The sequence below is a fragment of the Pristiophorus japonicus genome, chromosome 12, assembly GCF_044704955.1.
Source record: "Pristiophorus japonicus isolate sPriJap1 chromosome 12, sPriJap1.hap1, whole genome shotgun sequence".
Taxonomy (NCBI): Eukaryota; Metazoa; Chordata; class Chondrichthyes; family Pristiophoridae; genus Pristiophorus; species Pristiophorus japonicus.
In genome coordinates this window covers 99,697,113-99,713,565 of record NC_091988.1, presented here as the reverse complement: position 1 = coordinate 99,713,565, position 16,453 = coordinate 99,697,113, and the positions used below count along the sequence as shown (strand labels likewise).

Here is a 16,453-nt window from a genome sequence, read left to right as displayed (position 1 = left end):
TGACCTCTTCACACATTGCTTTTCCTCCCATATTTGTATCATCAGCAAACTTGGCTATGTTACACTCGGTCCCTTGATCCAAGTCGTTAATGTAGATTGTAAATAGTTGGGGTCCCAGCACTGAACCCTGCTGCACCCCACTAGTCACTGATTACCAACCCGAAAATGACCCATTTATCCCAACTTTCTGTTTTCTGTTAGTTAGCCAATCCTCTATCCATGCTAATATATTACCCCCAACCCCGTGAACTTTTATCTTGTGCAGTAACCTTTTATGTGGAAGTCCAAATACACCACATCCACTGGTTCCCCTTTATCCACCCTGTTCGTTACATCCTCAAAGAATTCCAGAAAATTTGTCAAACATGACTTCCCCTTCATAAATCCATGCTGGTTTATTTCTTTTGGCTGTTACTGTAATTCTATGAGTTTTGGGTTCTTTCCATATGTGTTAAAAATTTCTACAGTCTGGTGCTGAACTTTTTTGGTGACGTAAAGGCCTGTGCTGAAAGCAGTTACTTCCAAACAGTGGTAGCCTAATTAGGCGTCCTCTTGGCATTGAGCATGACTGGGAGAATTAGCAGAGGCCATGAAGAGCAGCTGCTAGAAGAGGGAGGAGGAGGAGGGGAAGAATGACTCTCAGCAGGAGGCCATGGGGGAGAAATTGCCCTCGGCGAGATATTGGGGAGGGCACTTTGAATTTGCCGGAAATTTAGCACCCGGAAAGACAGGCTGCTAAATCGCCAGCAATTTGGCACTTGGAGTGAAAAAAATAGTTGGGGGTGGTAACCCGGGCTCTCGCGTGGCATTCGCGCTCCGCACATCAGTGCCGCACGTCAGTGTTGCTAGTGATGTCAGCACATCACTAACATCAACAATGCTATACCGCCACATCGCAATTTCCCTTCCCTTCTCTTAAAGGGATGGGCCGTTGGGACTGCAGCATCACTTCAGTGGCACCCACCGAGAGGGGGTGCCGGGCTGTCTGTTAGCAGTCAGGTCGAACCAACAGCAGCCATTGTCAGGCTGACCTGAGAGTCGGCCAACAATTAAAGTAAGATGACGGCTGCGGTGCTAGGCCCTCCCCTTTAAGAGCGGCTGCGATGACCCAGCCACTGGCACCTTTGCGCCCCGTGAAGCTGCCGGTGCTCCTGTGGGGCAATTTCCCCTGCAGGGAGCAAAGGGGACGACGCAGGACGATAAGGGTCAGCGCGCACGGCAATGAAGCCATCACTGTGTGCGCTGTCCCCGGGGCGCCAACGACTGGCATGGCGCAAAGCTGTTTTCATCCCCGGCATCCCAGGGGAAATTCCAGCCGCCTCATTCCAGACATCGGGTGCAAACCACTTATCATCCCATTAGTGTCGGCCGGAGGTGCTAACGGGCATTTTCAGAAGGGGCAATTTCACCCCCCCCCACCATGTCTGCAGAGGAAATTTAGGGAGCTGATCTGTTGGAGAACTGTGCTGTGACACCCTGCAAGCACCTTTTCACACAGGTATCCAGAGCCATGATGGGAGCAGTCTGAGCTTCCACGGCAATAACAACATCTTACATTTGTATAGTGCCTTTAGCGTAATAAAACATCCCAAGGCACTTCACAGGAGTGTTATCAAACAAAATTTGACATTGAGCCACATAAGGAGGTATTTGGGCAGATGACCAAAAGCTTGATCAAAGAGGTAGGTTTTAAGGAGCGTCTTAAAGAAAGAAAGAGAGGCAGAGAGGCGCAGAGATTTAGGGAGGGAATTCCTAAGATTAGGACCTCGGACGCTGAAGGCATGGCCACCAATGGTGGAGTGGTTAAAATTGGGCGTGCTCAAGAGGCCAGAATTGGCGGAACGCAGAGAGCTCGAGGTGTTGTAGGGCTGGAGGAGATTACAGAGATAGGAAGGGGCGAGGCCATGGAGTTTAAAACGAGAATTTTAAAATCGAGCCAAAGTAGGTCAGCGAGCACAGATGTGAATGGTACTCGGTGCGAATTAGGACACGCGCAGCAGAGTTTTGGAAGACCTGCCTTTTTTGGAGGGTAGAACGTGGGAGGCCAGCCAGGAGTTGGAATAGTTAAGTCTAGAGGTAACAAAGGCATGGATGAGAGTTCCAGCAGCAGATGAGCTGAGGCAAGAGGGGAGTCGGGCAATGTTAGGGAGGCGGAAATATACGGTCTTAGTAATGGCAGCAAGCTGAGCAGTCTGAGCTTTTTTAAAAATTCATTTATGGGATGTGCTGGCAAGGGAATCATTTATTGCCCATCCCTAACTACCCTTGAGAAGGTGGTGGTGAGCCGCCTTCTTGAACCGCTGGAGTCCGTGTGGTGAAGGCACTCCCACAGTGCTGTTACGGGGGGAGCAACGCTGAAGGAACGACAATACATTTCCAAGTCAGGATAGCGTGTGACTTGGAGGGGAACTTTCAGGTGATGATGTTCCCATGTGCCTGTTGCCCTTTTAGGTGGTAGAGGTCGTAGGCTTTGGAGGTGCTGCTGAAGAAGCCTTGGCGAGTTGGTGCAGTGCATCTTGTAGATGCAGACTACTGCAGATGCACAGTCGATTCCACAGCAGTAGTCATTTGTTGGGTGGATACTGCTTGTGCTGCAATAGAAGCTGAGACATCAACCATCAGACACTGCTTCAAGGTTGGTTCCACAGGTGTACTGCTGGATGTAGCCACCCATTCCATGTTGGAAAGGATGGGCTCCAAGCTCTACGCAAGTCTTGTGCCAAATTGATGCCAGACTCCCGCATGCTCCTTGATACTGAATACAGGCTTTCTGGTAGGCTTTCCAGTGCACCAAGCATTTGGATATGTACACCCATCAGCCTTCCTCTATAGCCCGCCCCATCAAAGTCATCATCTGGGTCCACTGCAGCAGAACTAATGTGCAACCTTACCCTCCGGCGAGCTGGCATCTGTGCCTTCCTTTCCTCCTGCTTTGCTCCAGCCCAGTGTCTCACCACATGCAGATCCCACCTCTATGCTATGCTCTAAAATACATGCAGTGTCAGTATCTGAGCTTGTGCCTGCGACTGTGAAATCAAGTAACGATGTGTTTTCATCTTCACTGTCTTCACTGTCGTGGCAGGTTGCAGTTCTTGGGTATCCGAAAGGAAAAAGGGACAAGTGTTCGGTTGTGGTGACCAAAGAGGAGAAAGTAAGAAGTGCATACTTATACCATCAGCAGTTTGGAAGTCAAAAGAGATTGTGGGATGAGGAAGAAATGGGATGAAAGAAGGAGTTTTAGGTATGCGGATACCCTCACCTTCAATGACTTCACCCCCGCGGGTGGCCACGGCCTCAGCAATAGCCCTTCCCACAATGGCCAACATCGCCTCCTCCTTGGGGCTTAGAACATGTAGGTGCACCCCTCTTATTCTGGTTCACTCCTGCTGCCTCTGGTTGTGCGTCACCTTCTCCTGCAGTAGAGAGGGAAGTGTGTTAGTGAGTGCCGTGCAATCTGTTTGAATAGCTGCCAGTGTGTGAAAGCTGTGAGAATTGAGTTTAAGGATTGCAACAGTGCTAAGTTTGTGAGGGTGGGTGAAGGTGAATGTTCGGTACAAGTCCTAATTGATGGTGATGGGGGGATAGCAGTAGTACATCATGTTAAATTATTTAGTCTTGTAAGACCTGCATATTACATTTTTTTTTATAACTGTATAACTGTAACCTGCAATATTTAGAAAAACCGTAACCAGGATGACCTCAAACATTCTGGGGCCAAAACTGTCCCATTCTATAAGGCCTCTGGCCACCTGAAAGTGGCGGCCATAGGTCGGTGTGGAATGGCCGCCAAGTCTCTGCGGAGGGGCCGCCGTTTAAAAAATTGCCCTTTCTCAGGTTTGGAGCGGTGTAGGGGACCTCTCCGCCCGTTTTCCCGCCGCCTGGCATGAACACGCCAACCCCTTGCTGACCGGCGGCGACCCCGTCTGGAAATTTCCCCGCCGTAAATTGCCCCTTTCCCGGAATTTCCCCACTGGAGCGGCCCGGCCACTGATAGTTTTTTCTGTCGGTGCCCTTTCTGTAGCTTGGTGGTGCAGCAGCCCTTAAAGGGGAGGTGACGCTGCCGACGATGCCATGTCATTTTTTGTCGGCCGACTGCCAGGTGAGGAGGCCATTTGGCCCGTTGAGCCTGTGTCGGCTCTCTGCAAGAGATCTTCAGCTAATCTCACTCCTCGTAGCCCTGTAAATGTTTTTCCTTCAGATACTTAACCAATTCCCTTTTGAAAACCACGATTGAATCTTCCTCCACCACCCTCTCGGGCAGTGCATTCCAGATCCTAGCCGCTCGCTGCGTAAAAAAGTATTCCCTTATGTCACCTTTGGTTCGTTTGCCAGTCACCTTAAATCTGTGTCCTCTGGTTCTCGACCCTTTCGTCAATGGGAAAAGTTTCTCTCTACCTATTCTGTCTAGACCCCTCATGATTTTGAACACCTCTTATCAAATCTCTTAACCTTCTTTGCTCTAATGAGAACAACCCCAGCTTCTCCAGTCTATCCACATAACAGAAGTACCTCATCCCAGGAATCATCCTTGTAAATCTTTTCTGCATCCTCTCTAAGGCCTTCACATCCTCCCTAAAGTGCGGGGCCCAGAAACTCCATTTGAGGTCGAACCAGTGTTTTATAAAAGTTCACCTTGCTTTTGTACTCTACCTCTATTTACCCAGGATCTCGTGTGCTTTTTTAAGCACTTTCTCAACCGGCCCTATCACCTTCAATGATTTGTGCACATATACCCACAGGTCTCTTTGTTCACACATCCCCTGTGAAATTGTACCCTTCAGTTTATATTGCCTCTCCTGGTTCTTCCTACCAAAATGTATAACGACGCACTTTTCTGCGTTAAATTTCGTCTGCCATGTGGCCGCCCATTCCACCAGCCTGTCTATGTCTTCTTGAAGTCTATCACTGTCCTCCTATCCTGAATTTGACATTCCATAAAATTAAAATTAGTTCTCCAGGGCCATAAGGTTTGCTTAGCAGTCAATACGCTGTTAAACCCCAGCTGTACCTAATCCAAAAGCGTCCAACTGTTAATGGGGTATTTAACAGCGCTATTACCACGGAAAAAACAAAGTTTTATCAGTTTCACTGATTTTCCCAATTGCCCGAGTTGGGGAGAGGAAGGGCGGTGTGGGGGGAACGGGGGGGTGCCACAGCACAGCCAGTGTCGGAGCAGTGAATGACTGACCATAACATCAAGATTTCTGCGTTAGGATGCACATGCGCTAAATCCTGAAGTTGCAGTCAGTTTCAAAGGGGTAATAATATCGAAAGCTATTCATTCTATTATTACCCACTGCAAATTCTGGGCCAACAAATGAGCTGTTAAACTGCTGTTTCTAAAAACATTTAGATTTCCTCACAGAAACTTTCTGTGGCATATTAGGCTGTTGTCTTATGTAAAGTTTTATTTTCTGCAACCGTTTTTTTAAATTGAGGTAAAGAGCATATTCTCTGGTGTAAATGCATGAACTGGTTTTAATGAACATCCCTGTCACTTCACTGATGGAACTGCCATGTTTTGGCACTTAAGAGTGCAGTAGAAATGGCGATGGGCTTTACTTAATTACACTTAGTTCCCCATATGCTGTGATGTGTGGTGCAGATCATTAGTCTGGTTATGTTCTGCAACTTAGCTGTTTTCAGTTTATCTATGCACACAAGACTGAGATCCCATTGTTGCCATAGAGTAACTGGAGAAAGAGCCCACAGTAAGCAGAGACACACCAGTCAGCATTAAAGCTGGTGAAACCCGAATCAATAGATTATAGGCTAAGAATCAGGAAGTAAAATAACTACCGGCCCACGTGATCCCAGCTTCGCATATGCACAACAGCGTTTCTGGGCTCCATGAGGAATATGCTGTGTGGAACTCTGCAGTATTTTAAAGGAAACTCTTACGGGGGGGGGGGGGGAATCACATGAGGTAGGTGCAGATTTACTTGCGATGTTGGCAGTGTACTTGTTAGCGTCGCCGCGGACCGCAAATTCAGGGTATCAGAAGTACATGGAAGCAACCCACATGCAGTGCTCAACAATTCAATTAACTCTTTCTTTACAAGAGTATGTAATGTTAGTTATTTGAATTGGAATGATCTGCTTTTGCACACCTTAAAATTTAATGCATTATGGTTTCAGCTTTCTTGTCTATAAATCATCAATACTGCGTTTGACTTCTCCTCATGCTACTCTTGTGGTGTAACTGCATTATTCACGACATGTGCTGCTGCCTCATTTCCCAGGAGATTCTGCATTGCTACAAGTCTTACCACGGTTTGACTGCCTCATTTTTCTTTTGGGTGGTAGAAATAACTGTGTTAACTCTTGGTTAAATGTGATGAGTTGAGATGCACTTCCCTGTTGGCTGCCAGTGTGTTATAACCCAGCTGCAATACAGAAGTTAATCAAGTAATGAACCAACCAAGTTATTCACAGTAAACAGGTAAGATTGCTGACTGTACTATAGAGCTCCCCCAAGTGGACTACTGCTGCACCTAGTGGACTACTGTGGTAATGCAACTATTGATGTATGTAATAAAAGGATCATGTGACAAAGTCAAATGTCAAGTTCCTGCAGAGCCATCTTGTAGTCTGTGTGTTTGTGATGTCATAAAGAATATATCACTAAGGCGATGAGGATAGGATAATCGGATTCCCTAGCTGAAATTTGTGTTGGTGGATGACCCTGCCAAACAACAAGAGCGGTTCTTTGTTTTGCAGCACAGCTAAAGATCCAAGGTAAATTTAAAGCACACTTGTCTGAACTTCCAGAGTCCAGATGGCTACACCTATGGGAATAATAGAACACTTGGGTGCGTTTCATCGCGACCGAGAGTATATGTGGAGCGGCTAGAAATGTTTTTCACCGTGAATAGTATTGTCGAAGTCCCCTATGATGAAAATCATAACTGGGTGGTTTTACAAAGGAAACGGACTATCTTGTTGACTGAAGCAGGCCCCAAGGTGTATGAAACCCTGAAAAATGTGCTTGTTCCTGTCAAGCCAAAGGGCACGCCACTGAAGGAGATTCCATCACTACAATCATGAGCCACTAGAAATTGCTGAAAGTTATCATTTGGAAAACAAGGTCAATTAATTGACAAGGGTATCAGTGAGTACATTGTAGCTTTAAAAAAGCTACCCATTCACTGTAATTTCCGAAACTTTCAGGACCGAGCACTGCGTGACCGCTTTGTTTGTGGATGAAAATTGAAGCAATCAGAAGAAAGTTGTTGTCAACCCCTTACATGACTTTTGATTTAGCTTGTCATACAGCTATGTCAATGGAGATGGCCAACCAATACTCCCAAGAGTTTTGTACCATTTCGAGTTATCAGACAACCGAAGTGAAAGGCAGTTGGGCACAAGGCCTCAGCAACTGGCCAACGTAACAATACATTGAAATCATGCTATCAGTGTCTGAGACAATACATTGCTTAAAGTTGTCCATATGTGAAGGCAGAGTGTTTCTTCTGCAAGAAAACAGGGAACCTTGCGAAGGCGTGCCAACTGAAGAATGTTCAATGCTAGAAGTAGAAACTGTCAGAGAAGCAACAGGATGAGGAGGTTCTGGAGATACACATCATCAGGAGCACAAAGGTATCTCACAGCGATTTGCGAAGTATCGTCATCCAAGTAGACATTGCAGGAACCAGGATACCCATCGAAATCGACACTGGTGTGAGCATAGTACCGGAATTGCTATATCTCGACAAGTTGAGTGATTTTTCCACTGGAGAAGTCAAAGATAGAGCTGCGAGGCTACTCGGGAGAGCAAATTCCTGTGGTAGAAATACAAGGATCAGTTTCAGAACTTGCCTCTCTTAGTAGTGGCAGGAGACAAGCCTACCTTGATAGGCAGAAATTGGTTGGGATCACTGAAGTGGATTGGAGTGAGATTTTTCATGTGGAAACGAGATTTGCATCGAGAGATGACGTCATCAAGCAGTATCGAAGGTGTTCCATGAAACAGGCAGTCTGACCCAAGGCTTCAAAGCGAGTGTCAGAGTACAGAAGGACCCTAGACCAGTTTACTGCAAGTCACGTCCTGTACCATATGCACTCGAGGAGAAAATTTAGCAAAGAACTCAAAAGACCAGAAACTGAGAACATTATCTCTAAGATAAATCTAATTAATTGGGCTACATCCATTGTTGTTGTACTAAAGTCAGATGGTAAGGTAAGGTTGTGTGGTGATTATAAAGTAACTGTAAACCAGATTCTTGAGGGTAATCTACCCAATACATTGCAAAATGTAGAAGATTTATTCATAACACTGACAGGTGGTCAGATCTTCTCAAAGATAGATCTGACAAATGCCTATTTACAACTTGAACTAGATGAGGAGTCCAAGTCATGCTTGACTATAAATACTCATCTAGGCCTATATCAATTTAATAGGCTATAATTTGGAGTGTCTTCTGCCCCTGCCATATTCGAAGGGGTGATGAACCACATTTTGCAAGGCCTTGAATGGGTAGTATGTTATTCAGATGACATACTCATTTCAGCACCAAACATGCAAATCCATAACAACATATCGGATAAAGTGCTCAAGTGGCTAGAGAAGCACAGAGTATGAGTGACTGCTCCCAAGTGTGAGTTATTTCAAAACTCAGTGGAGTACTTAGGGCACAGAGTAGACAAAGATGGTTTAAATCCAACCAAGGGAAAGCTGGATGCAATCAGAAATGCACCGACTCCCAAGAATGTCACTGAACTGCGATCATTTTTGGGTCTTTTGAACTATTATGGGAAGTTCCGACCAAATTTGGCTACAGTGTTGCTGAATGAGCTGTTGAAAAAAACAGGTCCATTGGAAGTGGTCAGAAGAATGCAGCATTCGAAGAGTGTAAAAGCCAGTTGGTTGAGAGTACCATGTTAGTTCACTGTGATGTATCTAAGGAGATCAAGCAAGCAAGTGACGTCTCTCCATATGGAGTTGGGGCAGTGATCTCTCATGTACTATATAGTGAGGAGGAGAGACCAATTGCTTTTGCTTCACGCACTCTCAGTGCCAGTGAACATAATTATGCGCATATCGAAAGGGAAGCTTTGGCGTTGATTTTTGGGGTCAAGAAGTTCCACAAATACTTGTCCTCGTGCAGCCCGAATGCTGAGATGGGCTTTGATTTTGTCAGTTATACGTATGACATTGAGTACTGATGGCCATCTGATCACAGTAATGCTGATGCTATGTCCAGATTGCCATCACCATCACAAGTTACACCCAATATGGAAGAATTGTTCTATTTTCCATACATTGATGAGCTGCCGGTCACAGTTGAAGAGATTGGCTGAGCAACCAAACGTGACCCAGTTAAGTCAAAGGTGTATGATTACATAGCAAATGTCTGGCCAAACCACGTATCAGAGGAAGATATTCATCCGTATTTCATTTGTAGGAATGCATTGTCAGTGAAGAAAGATTGTATCATGTGGGGTGCAAGAGTAGTTATTGCAAATAAGTTCAGATCCAAATTGTTAGATCTTCATGACCAGCACCTGGGAATGTGCTTGACTAAGAGTTTTGCACGCAGTTACTTATGGTGGCCAGGTTTAGATAAAGATATAGAGTACATCATTAGTCAGTGTACAACACGTCAATCGGTAAGCAAGAACCCCCCCCATCAGTACAATTACAGCCATGGAAATGGCCTCCCAGGGTGTGGCAAAGGTTACATGTAGATTTTGCTGAGCTAGGACAGCAATTGTGCATAGTGACTGATAGTCATTCGAAGTGGGTAGAAGTGTTTCTGATGGAGAAAATAACAAGTAAAATACTAGACAATTTGTGAAGATTGTTTTCTTCATATGGTCTCCCAGAAGAAATTGTGTCTGATAATGGGTCACAATTTTGTTTAGAAGAATTTGCACAGTTCATGAGCAGAAACGGTGTGAAACATACAAATTGTAAAACCTGCCCTCATCAAGCAAATGTTGAATGTAAATCCAAAGAAATGGCAGTTGTTGTTGGATCACAAATTGGAAAACTTTCTAATTACTTATCATAATACTCCTCATATAACTACTGGTAGAACACCAGCAGAGTTGTTTCTTAAACAACAGCCAAAGTTGGCACAGTCAGTAGCAGAGAAACACTTAAGATAGAAAGAGAATTATGTTGGAGGTAGAGTAAGAAAGAGAAGTGTGAGTCAGAAGGTGAGAGTGAAGAACCATCACCATAAGTGAAGATATGTGGTCCTCGCACATATTTGGTCAAGATGTTTGATCATGGAAAGGTTAGGTTTGTTCACACTGATCATATTTTACCGACAGAAGTGGAAGGAGTTGAAAGTTGGAATGATTTAATTATTTCTGATGAGTCAGATAGTCTTGTTACAAGTACAGTACTAGTAGCAAATCCTACATCAGATGTACTGGAAACAAGTCCAAGAGAAAGTCAGAATTTAAATCTGAGTCCGAGTCGGGCAGACAAAGAGTTTGAAGTTGTAGAGAGTTCAAATGGAAATCAAGGGTTGCCCTTGGAGGAAAACTCTCCTCAGGCTCAGCCTAGAATGAGTCTAAGTTCAACACCATGTTTGGAAAGTTCTGTTGAAACAGAAAACAAGTGGTCAAGTTTGATTTGAAAATATGGCAAAATAAGTCCATATATTTTGTTGTGTATAACCATGCAAGTTATGTATAATGATTATTTTGTTATGAATACTTCTTCATTAAGGAGGGAGAAGTGTAGTATAGAGCCCCCCCTTGTGGACTACTGCTCCACCTAGTGGACTACTGTGGTAATGCAACTATTGATGTATATAATAAATGGATCATGTGACAAGATCGGCTCCAGGATTCTGAGGTAGAGGTTTTAGTAAGGAGACACTGAGACACAAAACTTTGCTGGGAACTATAGAGGGAACTCCAAATTTTACAGACGCAAAATGGATTGGGAGGACTTTACAGGAAAAATAGAATGGGAAGACATCTTAATAATATCAAAATAAAACAGTAATGAAAGCGCAGAAGGAGACAGGATATGTTCACTGCCCCACTGAATTACACAGTGCAATAACTAAATAGGTCCTAATATGTAATTTTGGGAGAGGGCGCTATGCCCAATAGCAGTTGGGACAGTGTGTTATGATGTTTCACTAACTAATATGCACACAAATTCTTCTAGAGATTTAAAAAATTCAGAAGACTGGGACAATCCTGTACCCCCAGCTGTTTAACGGTTTTAAAAAATTCGTCCACAACAGCTCAACAGGCAAGCGACGGCCCCAGCACCTACCCAAGGGTCACTACTGGCGATAGAGTAGCCAGAAAGTCAAATTGGTTGCCGAATTTCCTACATTACAACAGTGACTACATTTAAGAAGTACTTAATTGGCTGTAAAGCGCATTGGGGCATCTTGAGATTGTGAAAGAGACTCTATAAAGTTATTTCTTTCAATCATCTTAGCTCACGAACTGCCTAGGATGGTCTTCAAGTATTTGAAACTCGTGCCCTCATGTAAATTTAACCCAAGGCCCAGTATTAGATGGGTCTTGAACCTACCCGTTCCAACACAATGATTGGCAGGCTGGTATGTACCAATTTTTAGGCCCATGTATTCTCAGCATGTGTGGTCATGGATTTAACTTCAGGATGTAATAAAGGATAAACTATGGAGGAGCAAGTTGCAGATTATTTCCTAGGAATGGAACTGTATTTGCAATGGTATTAGTATGTTTAGGTGCTTCAATGCGACAATATCATTAACATTGAGCATGTTGTGTAGTAACTATGCTAGATAGGGATTTCTTTTTTAGTGTACCTAATGTATGCATAGGTATACCAGAACCCTCCAAATTCTCAAACCGGTCACACAATTATCAATCTTTCTTGGTCCCGGCTAGTCAGCTTCTATAAAGAAGAACTGGTAGATGTTTTTGTGGTGGCACGTAGTTCTTTACTCACTGAGAGTGGACCTCAAACAGGCGGTAAAACCCCTCAGTCACACAGAGGTCAGTGAAACCCCTCAGTCACACAGAGGTCAGTGAAACCCCTCAGTCTTAGAGATCAGTGAAACCCCTCCGTCACACAGAGGTCAGTGAAACCCCTCAGTCACAGAGATCAGTGAAACCCCTCCGTCACACAGAGGTCAGTGAAACCCCTCAGTCACACAGATATCAGTGAAACCCCTCAGTCACAGAGATCAGTGAAACTCCTTAGTCACACAGAGATCAGTGAAACCCCTCAGTCACAGAGATCAGTGAAACCCCTCAGTCACACAGAGATCAGTGAAACCTCTCAGTCACAGTGATCAGTGAAACCCCTCAGTCACACAGAGATCAGTGAAACCTCTCAGTCACAGAGATCAGTGAAACCCCTCAATCACACAGAGGTCAGTGAAACCCCTCAGTCACACAGAGGTCAGTGAAACCCCTCAGTCACAGAGGTCAGTGAAACCCCTCAGTCACACAGTGATCAGTGAAACCCCTCAGTCACACAGAGGTCAGTGAAACCCCTCAGTCACACAGAGGTCAGTGAAACCCCTCAGTCACACAGAGGTCAGTGAAACCCCTCAGTCACACAGAGACCAATGAAACCCCTCAGTCACACTTGGAGATCAGCAAGAAACTTCAGTCATAAAAAGAGGCATCAGTGATAACCTTGAGTCGCGCTCTCAGACCATAGAGGACAGCACTGTAATGTGACTAGCAAAACTTATCAGGCTCTCTCTGTTATGTATGCATGTTTGTATTGTTATATGATGTCTGTAACGCTGAATGTACCTTTATACTGTACACACCTTACCTGTACACCAGAGGGTGCTGATGCAGCTCACCTCTCGGTATCCTCACTCGAGGAGCTGCAAATAAAAGACTACAGTCTGCACAGTTTTAGTACCATACCCTGCCTCGTGGCGTCATTACCAACATACACAATAACTGGTGACGAGCTCACGAACTACATGCACAGCATGTCGAATCTCAGCAACTTTCAGCAATTCACCAACGGGGAAGATTGGGATGCTTTTGTAGAAAGATTGGAACATTTCTTCATAGCCAACGAAGGGGACACACCGGCTACACTACCGAACAAGCGCAGGGCCATCCTGCTCAGCAGTTGTGGGCCCACCATCCATTGTCTCGTCAGGGATTTACTAGCTCCGGAGAAGACAACCACCAAGAGCTATGAGGAACTTGCAACACTAATACAGGAGCAACTAAAACCAAAAGAAAGCATCTTCACAGCCAGGCACCGGTTCTACACTTACCGGCGACCCGAAGGCCAAGAAATTGCTAAGTATGTTGCACATTTCCGAAGATTGGCTGCACCGTGTGATTTTGGCGACCACCTTAACGAAGCACTAAGGGACATATTCGTCATTGGAATCGGCCACAAATTGCTCTCTACAGACATCATAGTCACCCTGCAGAAAGCAATTAAAGTGAGCCAGGCCTACATGATTTTGGTTGGCGTCTCCAGGCGAATACTGACCAAGGACTCTAAACCGGCGACCGCAGTGCACTGAATGGCTACTTCTAAAGGCAGAAATGCTGCCCCGAGTCCCGCAACCCTGAGTCCATGGGGCAAACCGGCTGGCCTCATGCTGGCACTGTGGAGGAAACCACATGGCCCACCAGTGCCGCTACAAAGACTATACCTGCAAAGGCTGCAAAGAGAAAGGGCACCTTCAAAGAATGTGCAGAAAAAGCTTTACTCACCGTGTCACCGAAGAATTGGCTGATCACTGGGGCTCCGACACAGATGAAGATGAAGCTGCTCGAACCCTGGAAGAAGAGTATGGAATTTATACTTGCTCCACCGAAAGTTCTCCGTGGACGATGGAAGTAGACATCGACGGAGTCCCAGTTTCTATGGAGATCGACACAGGGGTGAGCCAGTCTTTGATGAGCCAAACGACCTTTGAAAAAATGTGGATAAATCTCACCAAAACTGTCTCCTGTCCAAGCGAAGCTGCTCACCTACACCAAAGGTAAAATCCCGGTCGTTGGCAGCGTGGACGTCCAGATCTCCCAGGGAGGCGTGTTGAACAAACTCCCCCTGTGGATCATTGCCGGCGATGGTCCCACGCTGCTGGGAAGAAATTGGATGAACCCTGTCCAAGTCGGTCGAAGTTACAACGGCCTCCAGGCTCCAGCAATCGACATCCTACGCAGCCCCGAACATGGATCCATCGCTGCATCGAGAGATCCCACCGTCCAGCTCGACTGCGCGGCGACGACTCCACAACACTGCGGCGAAATCTCCAGGACCGAAAATCCAAACTTCACCTTCCGGGCCAGGGCAGGACTCCAAGAAGCGAAAATCGTCGAGAAAAGTGGATTCCCAACGTCCATGGCCGAACTTGAGGAAGAAAAAACCACCACAACCTACCTGGAAGAGAGCCAGAAGATGGCGGCTGCACCACGAGGAGGAGAACCTACAATAAAACTGGCCGCGACCAGGCCACGAGGGGCAGCGTTGGAGGAGCGACATGTAGCACTGAGCGGCGAATTGGATTGGAAGGCTCCCTTAAAGGAGACCAGTAACCCAAAAAAATTAAAGGGACAGTTTCACCTGAAAGATGACAGGGACTTTAAAGCTAAAAATGCAGTTAACGGGTGCAGGTATGATAATGTAACCATGGATTGTGATGCTGGTGTAACAAATGTGAAAAATGAAATGAATGCTTGTGTAAGTAAGGTTAAGAACAAGCTTGTTATGTTTGATGATTATGACAGAGAGTTTGAAATGCCTAAGGTAACCATGTATGGTGAGACCATGATACACAAAAGTGGTGCAAATGCTGTAAGTAATAATGTAAAGGCAGTCAATAATGTAGACTCGACTATGTATGATCAGAGCCAAGGTGTCATGTATACAGGTAGGACACTGTTAAAGGACACTGGCTTCTACAGGGACCATGCAAATGCCAGAGGAATCCTCCCGTGGGAGACCCCCAGGTCCAGCTGGCTACCAGACCATGTAGCCTGGACCTTTGGAACAAATGTGCTGCCCCAGGAAGGGCCCTCACACACCCAGTGGAAGCAGACCCAATACAGGGACAGTGGTCAATGGGCAGCACAGCAACCACCACTGGCGACCTGCTCCAGACCAGCCCTACACCCCTGGCCACCAGGGCCAACACCAGGAGCGAGAGGCCAATACCCTCCAGCTTTCCTGGCAAATCCTAGGATGACCAGACTCTCATCCCAATTGGAGGACAAGGAGCCCACACAGTCCTGTGGCCCTGCCCACCACCACACACTTACCCACATCACAGAGTATGCACCCTACCCTCTGCTGCAATGACTACCTCACTGAGGGATCCCACAACAGTGACACCCACATGGTCTGTGTGTGAGTGGGGTGTTGAAATGTATGAGGCCAGCCTCAAGTACAGGGATCACACCTGGCACCCACACAACCCTTACCACAACCTCCCATAGCCCCCTACTGATCACCCCACCCACCCCCCCAGATCATGGCAATAAGGTCTTGAAAATTGCTTAGGGGAGTGTGTTGTTATGTATGTATGATGTCTGTATCACTGAATGTATCTTTACACTGTACACACCTTCCCTGTACACCAGAGGGTGTTGCTGCTGGAGACCTAAGGTTTACCTGCACACTGCAGGTAACCCAGTATAAAAGGGAACTCACCTCTAGGTATCCTCACTCGAGGAGCTGCAAATAAAGGACTAGTCTACACAGTTTGAGTACCATACCCTGCCTCGTGGAGTCATTACCAAAGGTGCCTACATACAAAATACTCTCAGCACACACAGCACTGTAAACCTGCTTCGTAGTCAACACTCAGTATAACAATAAAAAATTCTAACACACATAATCACAAAGCGCAAGTTTACATTGAAGTGTCTGGGATAGCAGTGCTGCAGGAAAACAGTGAATTCTTATACCATTGGGACACATACAGAAATAGTACAACCTACCTAGCATATCTCCCAACCAGCAGACCAAATAACTCAGGCTAAAACTATTAACCAAATTTATTGTAAGAAGTAGAATTATCTAAAAGCGAAAAACTAAATCAAGAGGTAAGGATAACCAATACAGTACTTAACTTTAAACTATCTGTTGCAAAACAATAAACCTTCAAAGACGCTGCAATTCTCCTTAGTGACTTTTGAGCAAGATGAGAAATGAATCTCATGGAGCTCTTTAAGAACCCCCCACCCCCCAAACTATACAATAGGGCAGCTAAATAGGAAAACTGAGGAACATAGGGCATCAGGCAGCTGATATGTTTCTATTGCTTTGATGTCCAAACTGGTACAAAAGAGTATTTAAAAAATATATCCTTCTGAATTAATTAAAAACTGTCCCGGTTCAAAGTACTTCCTGTAGTGACAGACCTGAGACAAAAGGGACCCTCAGGTGAAAAACTGCAATAGTCATAGCATAGTCAAACTTCATTACATTTGGGTTTCAGTTTGCCTCTTATGACTCAGAAATCAATAATTTATTTTCAACAATGCAGTTAATAAA

General features: G+C 45.5%; 1 protein-coding gene across 10 annotated transcripts in view; it reads right to left on the bottom strand.

Annotated features, from left to right (window-relative positions):
• dock3 (dedicator of cytokinesis 3) overlaps nucleotides 1-16,453 on the bottom strand; it is a 1,878,236-nt gene that overhangs the window by 683,123 nt on the left and 1,178,660 nt on the right. Inside the window, exon 1 of one of the 10 annotated variants that reach the window (XM_070895794.1) lies at nucleotides 13,666-13,725. The exons of the other annotated variants lie outside the window; for them this stretch is intronic. The gene's annotated coding sequence lies outside the window, so the exon portion shown is untranslated. Of the gene's footprint in view, nucleotides 1-13,665; nucleotides 13,726-16,453 lie in introns of those variants that run through there. 10 annotated transcript variants of the gene reach the window in all.